This window comes from Mastomys coucha, chromosome X (assembly GCF_008632895.1).
Source record: "Mastomys coucha isolate ucsf_1 chromosome X, UCSF_Mcou_1, whole genome shotgun sequence".
Taxonomy (NCBI): Eukaryota; Metazoa; Chordata; class Mammalia; order Rodentia; family Muridae; genus Mastomys; species Mastomys coucha.
The window spans coordinates 74,167,117-74,179,429 of record NC_045030.1 but is presented as its reverse complement, the minus strand read 5'-3'; positions in this window follow the sequence as shown (position 1 = coordinate 74,179,429).

Here is a 12,313-nt window from a genome sequence, read left to right as displayed (position 1 = left end):
TTTTGAGTGGCAGTTTTCCTGTGCTTTGCCATGACATGAAAATAATTACCAGCTTTCAAATCTATAATGACAGTATCTTTGTTCCAGTCACATAGCAGTTAAGAGTTCTGAAAAAAATTACAGGGATGGAAATTGAAAGGAGCTGGAAAAGAAGGTCCAGCGACAAAGAAGGGGAATCCAGCTCGGGGGAAGCCCCAAGACCTGATACTATTACTGAGGCTATGGAGTGCTCACAAAAAGGGATCTATCATGACTGCCCTCTGAAAGACCCAACAAGCAGCTGAAAGAGTCAGATACAGATATTTACACCCAACCAATGGACAGAAGCAACTGACCCCTGTGGTTGAATTAGGGGAAAGCAGGAAGCAGCTGAGGAGGAGGAAGATCCTGTAGGAGGACCAGCAGTCTCAAGTAACGTGGACCCCGGAGATCTCTCAAACACTGGACCACCAAACAAGCAGCATACACCAGCTGATATGAGGCCCCAACACACATACAGTAGAAGACTGCCGGGTTTATGTTCATTTAGAGAAGATGCACCTAACCCTCAAGAGACTGGAGGCCCCAGGGAGTTTAGAGGTCAGGTGGGGTGGGGCTTGGGGGCATCCACATGGATATGGGGTGGGGAGGAGGTATGGAATGTGGAACAGTCAGAGGGTGGATGGGGGTGAATAAAATATGGAGTGTAAAAAAATTAATTTTCAAAAAAGAGTTTGCTGCAATTGTGTTAGGGTAAAAAACTAAGCTGTTATACCATAGATCCGCCAGTATCTTTGCTGAAATAACAAGTGGTTTATTTCTCTCACACCCAATAGACTTGAACTGAGAAGCATGCTTGAAAAGTGATTCTTGCTTATTGTAGTCATTTAGGAATCCAATTTCTTTCCAAGTTGTTACTTGAATATTCATTATGGCATTGATGTTGTCTAATTCAATGTGAGTGTCCACCATCAAGAATTCCAACTGGTAGGAAGAGAGAAGAGTATAAGGAGAAAAACTGGCCTTAGGATTCAGTTCTTGCAATGACAAACATCTTTTCTTTACATTCCCTTGGCGTTAATGAACTCATATGACTGTATCTAAGTGTAAAAGATTCCTGAACATGTGTGTTAGGTGGTCAGTCACTTGCTCAGCCATGATTTTATCAGCATTAAAGGAAAGGAAATTAGATTTGGGTACACAGTTAGCAGTTTGAGCCATATCAATTATTCCTTTCTTGTGCCACACACATGAAGGTAGTCTGAATCTTTTGCTTTCAGTTATGCCTAAATATAAGCTACAATTTACTTTATTAGACATATCCTTAGCCTTTATCACACTTGATCCTGCAGCATCACTGTGAGGCAGGTACAATGTAAATTTGTGGAGCTTCAGTAAAAAGAGAAGTGAAACAGAACTTGAACTTGCCTGCTTAGTATGTGGTAAGCTTGAGTTTACCTCAATCTTCTTGTTGCATTTACCATCCTAAATTTTCTCTTTTAAAATTCACCTGCTAGGTCTTTCTTAGCTCCCTTCATCTTGATTCTGTTGCTACTGTCCACAAGATTACTAGGATATACCGTAGTCCCATATTAATTGGACTTTTCCTAATTATGCCACTTGTATTAGCTAGGGATGACTTAATCAAGTGCCATAAACTATAAGACTTGAAAAACAATAAAAATTATTTTCTCCTCATTCTAAAGGCTGGCAGTCCACCATCAAGATGTATTCAGGGTTAACTTCTAAGACATGTCTCCTTGGCTAGTACATGTCGTGTTTTCCCTGAATCTTCATGTGGCCATTTTCTTCTATACTGATGTGTCCTAATCTCCTCTTTTCAGAAAGACACTAGTCATACTGGTTTACTTGATTTCAAAGAGACAAATAACTTACCAAGTATGTCTAAGTATTGGATCCTAATGACCATATATTACTGCAATTATTTCTTTAAAGAACTTATCGTTAAAATTAGTCTCATTCTATGTCTTCAGGGTGAGGACTCTGATATACTAATGGAAATACACACTTCAGCCCATGATAACACTGTTGTGCTCAAAATCTTTTTAACCATTGCATTCATAGTGTAAATTGATATCTTCCCACTAGTTTCTGAAAACATTCGTGGGTTGGTGCCTCTTACTCTCCTCTTTGCTTATTCTACTTAGGCACAGTGATATCATTGCCATATATCCAATGCACCAAGCAATCACTCACCCTTCTAAGGGCATCCATACTTCCTGGAGTGTTAGCATCCTGAGTGAACTGGGGAGATATCTCAATTAGTAAAGTGATTGCTATTCAGATTCCCAAGACTCCTGCTTAAAGGGGAAAAAAAGCTGTATGTGGTGGTACACATGTGTGATTATAGCATCATGAAGATGAATGCAAGTGTATCCCTGTGGCTCACTGGTTAGCAAAAATACTTAATTTGGTGACCCACAGGCCAAATGAGAGGCTCTTTGTCACTCAAAGAAAAACTCTAAATGGACTCAACATAGCATGTGTGTGTGTGTGTGTGTGTGTGTAACAATAATAATTAAAGAAGAGATCATAAAATTGAGAGGGAGTGGGGAAGTGGAGGGGATACAGTAGGAGTTGAAGGGGACAGCTTGGGTGTAAATGATGTATATATAGTACTCATGTATGAAGTTATCAAAAATAATAAAAAATTATTAATGAAAGAAAACTAGATTGTACCTGAGGAATGTACCTTGAGGTTGACCTCTGGCCTCCACACATACAAGCCCCTGCACAAACACATATATACAATCAAAGCATCTTATTAAAAATAATGATGTGTACCATAAACACTCTATTGTATTTCTTCTCTACTTCATTTTTGTAGAATATATGATAGTGTCATACTACATTTCTCCTTCTCTGTGATGCTTTCTTTATGTATTTGGTTAAAGCTGAGTTCGGAGACATACGTTTGTAAATCCAGTACTTGTGGGATGGAGGCAGGAAGATTACAAGTTTAAGCCCAATTTGTAGTAAGACAGTAAAACAGAACAAAAGAAAAATATATGCATCTAAAATTTAATCTTAAAATGACCCTACCCAAATGTGGAGTCCAGTAGCTTCAATAATGATCGGAATGATAATATTATACCTCATGGTGCAAACATGACATAGACTAGGGGCACTACTGTTGTTCATTAAACAGATATTTTGTCAAACTCTCTAAATCTTTGTAGCTAATTGATTAGTGTTCATCTTACTCAGAGAAGCTTCTTTTTGCCATAGGTGGTGTTAATACACAGACTAAGTTTAGAGAGTCAGTGACTGTGGAATCTTTGGTCTTAAATGGGATACCTATATCGCTTCCCTAAGGCACAGATATCATTGTTGAAAAAATACAAAAACCAGAGATTGTGAAGGCATGCTCTAATGAATTCACTGCAGCTGTGGTTACCAGATAAGCCCTAAGGAAACTGGACTATTTTATCAATCATAAAGGAGGGGCTCAGGTGCACCCTGAGGTGCAATGAGGAACAATGGACAACTGGGGATATAGAATATAATTTATTTCAATGTTGTAGTCACTTAAAAATCCCTCATGTTCCAGTAAATAATCCCTTCTACTGAGATTCACACAAACAACTCTAATTAAACTCGGTTAAAACAACAAAAGACTTTAAGGTTGGTGAGATAGCTCAGATCTGTCCAGCCTGAAAACCTGAACTTGATCTGCAGAGCCTACACAGTAGGAGGAGGGAAGGAGATAGTTGACTTTAGCAAATTGTCCACTTAACTTCCCCCCCCCCACTCACACTCAGTCTCCCTCCCTCCCTCCCTTCCTCTCTCTCTCTCTCTCCCTCTCTCTCTCTCTCTCTCTCTCTCACACACACACACACACACACACACGAAAGAAAGAAAGAAAGAAAGAAAGAAAGAAAGAAAGAAAGAAAGAAAGAGAGAAAGAAAGATTAATTTTTAAATTACACTTAATAAGACAAAATGCCTTTCTGCAAGAAAGAGGCTAATGGGGTGAAAACTCAGTACATAATAAATGAATAAAATTGTCAAAGAATTTTAAAAATAAATAGCAATGAAAAGTAGGGGTTAGGCATGAGTATGAGTGTGAGGCCAACCTGCTCTAGATCATTTGTTCTAAGCAACCTGGGCTCCAGTGTGAAATCTTTTTTTCAAAATCCTTCTAAGTGGATAGACTCAAACCAGGAATCTGCCTACTGACAATCCTGAGAAGTGCCAGTTGACAAATTAACAACAAAGCTGGGAAGAAACTCTGCTAAGACAGATACACAGACTCACAAGAACATCAATCTAGGTTTATTCTCTGTATGAGTGAAGCTAGTATATCCAAGTAGTAACAGGAAAAAAACTAAGTGAAAGACAAGATGCAAATTTCCTGAGAGCCAGAAGTCATCAGGAAGTATTTACACTTGGCTGGTGCATTCATTCTCACTAAGTCAGAAAATTGGGAGATTATGTTTTCCTTGTAATATAGTTTAATTATAGCCTTTCAAAAGCATTGGTGGTTAAAGTAGTTTCTTTCTTTTAGATAGCCCAATGCAGATTTGATTTTGCTTCCTTAACTGAGAAATGTGATGGATGATGTATTGTAGTCCTCAATGCAATTCTGCTCACTTCCTAAGGCTCCAGGCTCACGGACATGGCCTCCTGCTTCTCTAAAAGCAGGAGCCAGTGTTTTAATGCTGTCTTTCTCCACTTTTATTCTCTTCAGTCCTACTTCCAATTAATTGGTGTTTTCCTTTTAGATTTTCCTCATTATGTCTATAACCACCTGGAGACCTGTCCTAGAGCTTGCAAAGTTCTCTTTTAACTCTAGCATGCCTTGCAAACTTTCACTGAGTTTTGTTTGCCAGTTAGGCAAACTACACTTAGTCCCTACAACAAACTAGGCAAGAAAGCAGGCCTGAAAAAGAATGAAGAAATGGAGTTGAATTGATACCATGTTATACTCTTCAGACATTGACCCCTAGAACTCCAAGATCCAAATAGAGAGGCCCAGGATGAGGCAGTGAAGTCAACACTTCAGAAGAGGTCAGAAGCATGAAATACTTTAAAGACTCATGATCCCAAATGCCAGACCAACCCAAGTAACTTCAGTGGAAGCCCAGGGAGGAACAGGACACTGTGAGGGAAAACTGGGAAAGGTCCAGTTGCAGCACCCAAGAAATCACAACCAAGAGCAAGTCCAAAGGCAAATGGATACAGTTCCAAGCAGGAACCATAACTCTGCAGAATGCCTTAGAACACCATTGTTTGCCCAACTTTCCCTGGATCCCCACAGAGACAAAAGCAGTTGCAAGGACTTCTAGCTGTTATCTCTGTTCATCTTCTTTGCTGTCTGAAGAATAGTGAGAGATGTATGACAATCAGCACTGGAGGGCATTCATTTGGGTGGCCAATGCTGAAAACTAAAGGTCTCCAGGCACTGAACCACCCTCTCACCACTCACATCCATCCAATTATCAGATACCAGATACCTAATGAACTTTCAAGCTTTTCTCTCCTTTCCTTCTGCAGTGACCTAGGTGAGAATCTCGATGTTCCTGTCCTGAAACAATGCAGTAGAGATCTGTGTTAACTAACTTGACCTCTGACTTACTCTCATCTCTTCAAATCCATATTTGCTATCAGAGACAGATTAACCATTCAAAACCACAAATCTGACCATGTCAAATGTTTCTCCTTAAATCGTTGTCACTTCCCACTCTGTAATACCATGAATCATAGAATTGAATTACATTCTTCTTGGTGCGGTGGGAGTTCATAATGTATTCGACACCAGAATTCCCTGACAGAGCTTGCTCTCACTTTTCCTGATGTTTCCCCAACACAACATCTCACAGAACTCACTTGCTAACTTTGGCACAGTCATAATCCCAAGGGAGCACAGCTCCTTCAGATAGAAGTTTGACATTGATGGCACTGCGTTCACTTTTTGTTTTTCAAATTCTACTATTAAAGGAAACAATCTACAGTATGTTGTCTGTGAGAAGGTCATCAGTCACATTGTTCAGTTGCTGTATTAAGTAACTTAGCAGCCTACATATGTCTCTGCTTCCCGGTATAAATGTTTTATAGTTTGTGTAAGGGTTTTCATTCTTTGCAAATAAAAATACTGAAAATGATCAGACACTATAGCTGATCATAGCTCTGATCAGCAGAGATATAACCCCAGTTTTCAAAGGAACTAGCATCTTTTCCATCCAACAAACAAGCACAAAAATGGGCACTCAGAAGAAGAAAGTAAATTTACTTAATAACATCCTGAAGAACCTATGGCTCATTGAACTGTTTGCAATTTATGTAGTTTAGGATATTGTATAAAGTAAGCCCTGTTACCTACCTTGTGATTTTGCTATTTTGTTGATGTGAGTTGGGAATCCAGATTTTTCACAGGATAGCTACAACTGTGGGCTAGACTAAGTAAACATGGTCTCAGTGGTTTTCTAAGAGCTTGCCTTTGAAAAATGGGAGAAACTAATCTTTGGTTCATATTTAAGAGGTGTTAGGATGGTTAGAATGTGTCACTTGATAATTTTTATGAAAATGCATATTGACTATCACTGGTTCTGGTTCACTGTATAAATGTGTGTGTGCCTCTGTATGTGCATATGTGTGTATGTGTATGAGTGAATGTGTGAATATGTGTGTGTGTGTGTGTGTGAGAGAGAGAGAGAGAGAGAGAGAGAGAGAGAGAGAGAGAGAGAGAGAGAGAGAGAGAGAGAGAGAGAGAGAGAGAGAGAGAGAGAGAGAGAGAGAGAGAAACCATGCCTATCTGTACTAGGATACTAGGGACAGGAACAGAGTCTCTAATGTCAATCAAGTTTAAATGTTTTGTCCTAGAAAATTTACAATAGAAAGGCAGGGAGAATTTGTTCAGTGACTATTTTTGAGGAGGTGTAAACAAATAGCAACTCACCCCAGACATGGCATTGACTGATGATATACAAAAGAAGTGATGTTACCAAAGTTTATCTCAATGAAACAATGTACTTTTGGGATCAGCATACAGCGGCATGAGTGAGGAATTACTTACAGTGGGCTCTGAATTCTTGGTTCCAACCAGTTTGAATGGCTACTTGTGACAAATACTGAGTAAAGAACTTTTATATCAGGAGAAGGTTAAAGCTGGTTTCATCAACTCTTTACTGCTCCATTACAGCCCATCATACCTGGCTCTTGGGGAGGAAAATCTTCACTACTGTTGCCCAAGTTGTCCATATAGGGGAGATATTCGACTAGTATTCCAGTATTTCTCTGAGCCTTTTCAATTTCATACAGTGCACTAGCCCTATTAATTAGGAACTGATGATATGAATTCGTGATGTATCAGTAAATTTAAATTGCTGGGCAGTGGTGACACACGCCTTTTATCCCAGCACTTCAGAGGCAGAGGCATGTGGATTTCTGAGTTCGAGGCCATTCTGGTCTACAGAGTGAGTTCCAGGACAGCCAGGACTACACAGAGAAACCCTGTCTCGAAAATCCAAAAAAAAAAAAAACAGAAAATTTAAATCACTTGTTAATTACAAGGACATAGCTACACCAAAAGTACCTGTTTGCCTGCTGAGTACAAACCCATGTCTTTTGATTTGACAGCAAAACTTCCATCTGAGCAGCCTCTTGCAGAACCTCAGAGCACTTGATCAGGCTCAACCCTTTCAATTGTTACAACTGATCAGCAGCTGGGCCCACAGGCATTATGAACTCAGCAATTGAGTTTCCACAGCTCTGGGAGGAAAAGCACTTTTTATTAAGTGAGCTATATTTGACCAGGGCACCGGGAGAAAGTGACCCTTCCGGCAATGTAGACAAGAGACTCCCACCTATGGTCCTTAACATTCAAAGGAAGGAAGGATGGCTTGAAGCAGGGAAGAAAAATACAGACTCTTCAATGTGACCACCTAGCTTTATCTTTACCTGGAAACCTCCCTGCTTAAGATGTAGTTGACATATCTTTTTGTTTCTATGAGATATTTTGGAAATGTCTTTCTTAAGGCTGGCAGCTTCTCTGAGTTAATCAAGATTAGAAGTCATGTCCCCTGAACTTCAGGCTCTGGAAAATAGGCAAACCAGTAAACCATACAGAATATTTGGTGCAAAGTCCTGCAACTCTGAAGGATGAGTCATCTGCTTTTACCACCACTTGAAATAAACGATAATGGCTTGGCAGCCTCTTGTATATTAATAGCCTTGCCATTTTACCTTCCTCCTGCTCTCTTTATTCCACATTGGAATTATAGATGGAAAAAATGGTTTCAGAACTGATTGCCCTACCTTTTTATAACTACCTAGAAAGCCCAACAGGAGTCCAAGATGGCCCCTGCACCCTGGCCAGATCAAGTTTCCCCAGTTATCTCTGGCTATAGTTCTTGGCTAAATTACCATTTTAAACATCTTTTTAGCATTTAGTGCTGGAAACAATCAGAACTATTTCCTTGTCTGTGCATTGCCTGTTTCCTGTTTTATAACTGTAAACTTCCCACAAATACTTCTCCAACTTTTATTATATGTCAAAAGAGCACCTATGAGAAAGTGAAGCAGCGCAGGCTCTATTATATAGCAGAGTGATACACAAAACAGGAGAAGTATTGGAACAGGGGAAGTGCTTTAAGGAAAGGAACTCTGGCATGTACAGACCACTTCCCCCCTAACCCTGCAACAAAGAGTAGAGGCTCAGTTCCATCTCTGGTTCCTATTAGACTTAATTATTAAGTTTAAAGGGTTAAAAGAAGGACTGGAGAGATGACTCAGCAGTTAATATCACTAGCTGCTCCTATAAAAGATCCAGGTTGGATTTTCAGCATCCACAACTATGCACTTCTGACATCCAGGCACCAGGCAGGCAAGTGGTATATATATAGTTATACATGTAGGCAAAACCCCTCAGTCACATAAAATTAAATAAATATTTTAGAAGAGAAATAGAATCTTGGATGTCTGATATAAGAAATCCATTTCTAGATGTGGTGTGTCTACTTTGCTCATGCAATTGGTCACTTTCTGGGGTTTATGAGACATGGAAAAAGGTAACCTGCCCTTTATGTTACCTGTCCACTGTTGAATCTGAGGCATGGGTGAGTGTTGAGGCAGTGTTTCTGGAAGCCCCTGTGACTGTGGCTTTAAGTCTCCATAGTGTTTATTAGGGCTGTATTGAAATTTTCTATTCTGTTTGCCACAGACTCTACATGTTCTTTAAAATTAGTTTGAATAAGAGGAGAGAAGAAAGGGTTACAGTTAATCGTGTCCCTAAAACCACCAGATCCAGCAGCTCTGCTGCCTGCCTTCCACCGGTCTCTGTAGCTCACACACTCACATTGGTCTTGCTTCAGTAACTTTTCTGGCACTACTATTGGTCCTGAGCCCCTTCATAACTTCCAAAGTTCCCAATAACTAGCTTACCAACACTTTGCTATGTGAGAGACAAGTGTCTTCCACCCTCGCACCTCAACTCTGAATACTGCTTCTCTGCATCCTTGTCAGAATGTAGCTTTAGCTCCTCTGTGCCTTTCTGGCCTCCAGACACAGCACTTATTCATTGTAGTTTTAGCTCCTCTGTGCATCGACTCTTAGTGCCACCTGAATGGGAATATTTCTCTACTTCCCCCTCCACATGTCCTTCTAAGCCTGAATTCACTTCCATCAGTGTTTTGTCTCTTGATTCCGTGCTTCTACACACACACACACACACACACACACACACACAGAGAGAGAGAAAGAGAGAGAGAGAGAGAGAGAGAGAGAGAGAGAGAAGAAAGAGAAAGTGAGTGCACATCTTTCCTTGCATGGACATCCACAATGTATGCATGTCATTAGCTCCAGTGGTCAATTTTTAGTACTAGATGCCACTCTAATACTGTACCTTTCGTGTTTTCATCAGCTATTTGAACCAGTATCTGCCCTACTCCTTCATTGCAATAGCTCACGCAAACTTCCCTAGTGATCAAGTCAATGGTCACTGTTACCCTTTGTCTAGCTTATGCATGGATGAAACTGTTAATAGGCTAAAAATACCTTCTACCACCATTTTCTGGTGACCCTTAGTCTCCATTACAGACATGTTTCTTCTCTGTTGTAGGCTGGGCCCAACAGCCTGGAGTATTTCAGTGGTTCAAATGCTCCAAAATATACAATCAAGTTTTACAAATGTCATTTCTACTTTCTGGGGACATGCCCTTGATTGCAAGCAAAGGCATGTCCCCAGAAAGTAGAAATGACATTTGTAAAACTTGATTTTATATATATATATATATATATATATATATATATATAATATATATATATATGAATCTAGAGTTTTATTTCTTGGCCAGGCACCTCTTAGATACTGATAACAAATATGCTTGCTTTGCTACTTACCAGTTATTCCCTAACACTGGCAATGATAAGAATGGCAAATGATAGGTTTTGTTGCATACTGACCACATGTGACACACTATACAATGCTTCATGAGGCCATGAGAAGTCAAAAGTGTTCTAAATATCATCTTGACACACATGTAGAGCCCAGAAATGCTAAATTAATTTATTTGCAAATATTTAGCTTGCATCTATTTGGGGGGTCTAGAAGTAAATCCCTGTCCACACTATCTGCAGCAAACGCTTGAGCAGCATCTGATGCCGTCTCTGTTTCCACTGTCAGGCTACATATTCTGAAGCTCAAATGTCTTCTGCTTGACCTTTCATTAACCTCAATAATATAGATTACACTACCTCTAGCTCAATACTCTCAGCTGTCTCCAGCATTTTGGTCTTATGAAATCCCAAGTGATTAAGCACCTAAGGGCCTTTTAAGATTTGTGTGAATTGGTATTTTCCCCTTAGTATAAGAGGGAGAGCATGCTGTACATGCTCCAGTTGGATCCAAGCAGGGCAGGGCACACAGACTTTCAAACTAGCAACTCTGATTTCATCCTTAAACCATACCCATAGCAAGCAGGACACATAAGAGTTTAATGTTTGTCATTAAATTTGATAAATCACAACTGACAAGGGGGTACTTGCTCCTATTCTGATCAATGGTTAGTTTGGTTTAGTTATGAAAACACAGCTGCTATGTGAACATTCTGTTTAGATGTGGCTTGAATAAAAAGTTGTATTACAAATAGCCAAGAGAAAATTATGCCTCCACACACATGCACACACATGTACACACTCACATACATACTACAACCTAAGCAATAAGTGTAAATTTTTATTTCTAATGGAGCATTAGAAAGCACAATGCAATCTAGGGAACTGTTTTCACAGAGTAACTAAAAGCTCTTCTTTCATCTCACATGTTCCTATTTCTGTGGTAGCACCCTGGTCTCCTGGGAAGAGCTTTCTCCCATTTGTCTACACATAGTCTAATGAACTGTTTGTCTTATCTATTAGAGATCCCTATAGCTCTCATGATTCCAGCTTTTTCTCTCTTGAAATTCTTCTTGAAAGACAGTTCTGATATATGGTGTCTCCACTGGATACCCTTCTGAAACATCCCTGTTGCCCACAGGATAGCATGCAGTCTCTTAGCAAGATTCAGTATTAGCAATAGGTTGGCCACCCTCTCAGTTCACCTTACTTCCCCACAGTTACTCTTCACACAAACACTTTCTGGCAAACTCCTCCTGTTTTTTGTCAATCACTGCATATTTCTGTCTTCAATTCCCTGGGAATGCCCATCTCTGCACTTTAGCAGTTTTGAAGCTCCTCTTCTAGTTGTGATGGGCACAGGCCTATGAAAAAGAGTCTTCTCTTCCTGGGATTACTGTGGCTCTCCTGAACCTTGATCTTATATTTTAAATCTCCAAGTTCCTTCTCCTAGCCTAAGCTTTATACATAAGATCAAGATGGTATATGAGTTCTTTCTGTATATTCCCTTATCACCCAGTATAGGACATGGTAAAGATTACTACATAGCAAACATTTGAAGGACAAGGAAACAATAATAACTGAGTAATTTGCACAAGTTCTTGTAGCTATACTGTAGATGTGATTGTGAAAGTTGTGAAAGATGTGAAAGTTGGCAAAAATCAACCTGTAATAATCTCTGATGGGGGAACCTAAAGACTGGTCTATTTCAAAGGGTCAAGGAATATGAAACACAGGGACCCCCAACCATAACATTATTTGGTTGCTAATTCATAACTTTAATTTTTGCTACTGCTATGAATCATAATGTAAATATCTGTGTTTTCTGATGGTCTTAACCCCTCAAAGAAGTTATGACCCACAGATGCTGGGCTCAGTGGTACTAGGCCACACAAAGCTTTATGCAGGCCAGTAAGAAATATTTGAGTGCCTTCTGTGTGCTCAGAGTCTTCTAACTTTCAGGCATGTAGTTGAGAAGCTG